Source organism: Alligator sinensis, unplaced genomic scaffold, assembly GCF_000455745.1.
Source record: "Alligator sinensis unplaced genomic scaffold, ASM45574v1 scaffold89_1, whole genome shotgun sequence".
Taxonomy (NCBI): Eukaryota; Metazoa; Chordata; order Crocodylia; family Alligatoridae; genus Alligator; species Alligator sinensis.
The window spans coordinates 113,401-117,450 of NW_005843062.1; positions in this window are offsets into that span (position 1 = coordinate 113,401).

Below are 4,050 nucleotides of genomic sequence, written 5' to 3' on the forward strand. Positions count from 1 at the left end.
ACGTTCAAAGCTGCCATTTTTCAAAAGTTCTTGTATTTATTCATTGTATTTTACTTCTAAAAATTTGTACTGCATACATTCTGTGCAGGTATCTCAATACATTTTACATTCATTAATTTAAATTTATCAAATATATTGGCTACGTTTAGTTAATAAATCAAAATACTGCTCTGATGCTTTGTCCTTTGTCTCAAAAACTACTTTCCTTTGTCATTCTTGGTGAAGACTGGAACTGAAATAAAATACAATTTCAAGGGGAATGTACATACATGGGTGTCACACCAAAATGCTCAGGAAAATATGACAGTAGCTGGCACTTTGGGTGTGGTTTGGAGGCAAGCATGAGATTTAGTATGCAGTGATGCCTTATGATTTTCCTTCCTATAATATATGTTACTCACTCTACTTACTGCTAATGAAACATTCTCTATATTATCAGACGTGTTGTTTATTCTGTGATGGTATTCTCCAGGTATTGTATTGGGATTGTTAAAATAAATAAATAAATAGATAAATAAATAAATAAGATCCACTTACAGGATTTTTTCACCTTTCAAAATAGAACAGTTTGAAGATAACTGGTAATCTTGTTTGGAAAACTGTGAATAAAGAAGTAAATGATCAGCAGTTTACCACTGGGGTTTATCCTCATGTTTTGCACAGCTTTTTACCGGTGTAAAATGATGCTTTCCATAGTGATGCTTTCTCGCTATTCTTTGCATTGGAGAGTGATATAAGTTCAATATACGCATGTGTGCATACAAGTTTGCATATGCTTAAAAGCATTTTGGGCGGGGTTTCTGTAAAGACATTAGCACTGGGTTATCTGTTCAATTATTTCATATTAGGTATTGCTGAGGAGGGTGCGTAGCACTGTGTGGGTGTGCAAACATTTGCTATACTAAATGTGAATGTCTCATTAGTTTCAGTTATGCTAAAAGAGTGATAAATTAAGTTGTTCAGGTGGGTGATTACTATGATCCTTGTTGAGGGAAACCTTTGTTTTGTCATGTCTGCTCCTAGAATGTCTTTATATTCTAAAAATATGAGACATTGAATGTCTGTAAATTATCATTTCCTCAGTGTATCTCTTTTCCTACTGATGTAATTTCTGTTACTGATACAAGACATGTGGGTGCACTTTCTTTGATAATAGTTCTCCCACCCCCTTCTTGGTTACAATCATTACTACCAACCTCCTGCTTAGCTTAGATTGTCAAATCTGAGAGGTAGTGCCACTGGAGTCAGTGATGTACTGACACTTTCCACTGAAATATAACTTTCTGTTTATATTGTATGAATAATGACCTGTCCTGTCAGGTTATCATCTTTTTTCAAAATAGTGGGCAAGCAAAAATGAGAACTGTTGCTTTTATTTGTAAAAGACATTATCCAGTCTAGTAAATGGGCAGCTGGCTGAGTAATATGCACACAGGCAGAGCTCTCTGTTTCACAGGTGTTTTGTTTCATATTTGCCAATTACATGGTAAAAGTAAAGTGTGTTTGTTGTTAATCAACATAAATGTCTGGGGGTTTTTTCCCCACAGATTTGCTTTGGCAGCATGATATATGGAAAGCTTTGTAAGTTTGGGGAAAGGATACATTAAAAAATATCTGGTATCTAAAGGACATGTGTAGATGAAATGAAGAGCATGCATGCACAACACTATAAAGTGGATTAAATGCTTTTGCACCACTTTAATGGAATTGGTGCTTGCACATGTTGGCTGCAATGTCTTGTGCATTAATTCCAGCCACTGTAGCACATTCAGCAGTGTAATGTGCCTTAAATGGCTTTGGGGTGCAGCAGCCCAGGAAGGCAGGCTTCACAGATAGGAAAAAAAAAGTGACAAGCCTGATCCTTTTTTTCCCCCTGGAGCTTGCCTGGCTGCATGAGCTGCATGGGGACCTGGTCCTTCCTTCTGCAGCTGTGGTGGACCCTGGGACTGCCTGAGTTGGGTACCTGCAGGCTGGTGCCACCTGAGGTGGGGGTGCCACTGCCTCAGAGGGAAGCAGCAGCCCCTCCTCCCCTGCAGCCCAGGGACCACTCCACCTCCTGGCAGCTCACCCTCCCCTCCCTGCTGCTGGAGAGGCAGGTAAGACATGGCTGTACACAACATGGGGGTTTACTTCACCCTAAAGTGAAGTGGTGTTTTTAAAGACCCACCACTTCAATTAAGGGAAAAGTACACCCTTATTTCATTTACACATGCCCTTAGATCTTGTTAATCTGCTACTGAATATAGGGGAGGAGTAACAAATAAACAGCTACAGTCAATGCCCACTTAAGGGCAAAGATCATTACAAACTTGGGTTCTGAGGACTGGAACCACCACCAAGGAGGAATACTCTGCTCTGGTCTGGACCTGCAGAGAGCAAGCCAGGAAAGTCAAGGCTGTGATGGAAGTCCAGATAGCTACAAATATCAAGGACAATAAAACATCTTTTTTCAGATATGCGGACAGCCAGAGGAAAAGCAAGGGCAACATTGGACCCCAGCTAAACCAGATGGGACAACTGACAACCAGTGCCCATGAAAAAGCAAGCTTGCTTAATGGGTACTTTGCGTCAGTTTTTCACCAGTCCCATGGGATGCCCCTGCCCACTATGGGTCAGGGAGGCCTGGGTGAGGGTTACCCTCCATCAAAGCTGACCTCATGAAGGAACACCTTGACAGGCTGGATACCTTCAAGTCAGCTGGCCCTGATGGTTTACACACAAGGCTACTCAAGGAGCTGGCAAGCATCATAGCTCATCCCCTAGCATGGATCTTTGAGAACTCCTGGCACTCTGGTGAAATGTCTGAAAATTGGAAGAAGGCCAATGTGGTGGTGTCTGTCTTCAAGAAAGGGAGGAAAGTAGTTCTGGCAAACTACAGGCCCATCAGCCTAACTTCTATACTGGGGAAGGACTTGGAAAAGATTATGAAAGAGGCCAGACTACCTAACAGCAATATCCTGCGGGATACCCAGTATGGGTTTGTTGTGGGTAGGTCTTGCTTGACCAATCTCATTTCCTTTCGTGACTGGGTGACCTATTGCCTGGAAAGGGGGAAGAGATTGATGTCATATATCTTGACTTCAAAAAAGCCTTCAATCTGGTATCCCATGATCACCTCTTGGCAAAACTGGTTAACTGTGGCCTCGACCACACCACGGTCTGCTGGCTGAGGAATTGGCTCTGTGGTAGGACCCAGAGGGTGGTGGTTGATGGAAGTCAATCATTGTGGTGCCCTGTGACCAGTGGGCTCCCTCAAGGCTCTGTCCTAGGGCCTATATTTTAACATCTTCATCAATGATGTAGACATTGGTGTCAGAAGCGGGCTGGCCAAGGTCGTCACTGACACCAAACTCTGGGGTAAAGCATCCACACCTGAGGACAGGAGGGTGATCCAGGCAGATGTTGACAGGCTCATGAAATGGGATGATGAGAACCTGTTGGTGTTGAACACTGAAAAATGCAAGATTCTCCACCTTGGGAGGAAAAACCTGCAGCATTCTTATAGGCTTGGCAGTGCTACGCTGATTAGCACTACAGATGAAAGGGACTTGGGGGTCATGATTAACCACAAGATGAACATGAGCCTTCAATGTGATGCTGCAGCTAGCAAAGTGAACAAAATGCTGGCTTGCATCCATAGATGCTTTTTAAGCAAATCCCAGAACATCATTCTCTCATTGTACTCAGCCTTGGTGAGGCTGCAGCTGGAGTACTATGTCCAAATTTGGGCTCCACAATTCAAAAAGGATGTGGAGAAGCTTGAGAGAGTCCAGAGGAGAGCCACACACATGATCAGAGGTGAGGAAAACAGACCTTATGATGACAGATTGAGAGCTATGGGACTCTTCAGCCTGGAAAAGCTAAGGCTCAGGGGCTATCTGGTGGCCAACTATAAGTTTATCAGGGGTGTTCACCAGGATCTGGGGGAACATCTATTCACCAGAGCACCCCAAGGGATTACAAGATCGAATGGTCACAAACTTTGCCGTGACCAATTCAGGTTGGACATAAGGACAAATTTCTTTCCTGTCTGAGCCCCCAAGGTTTGGA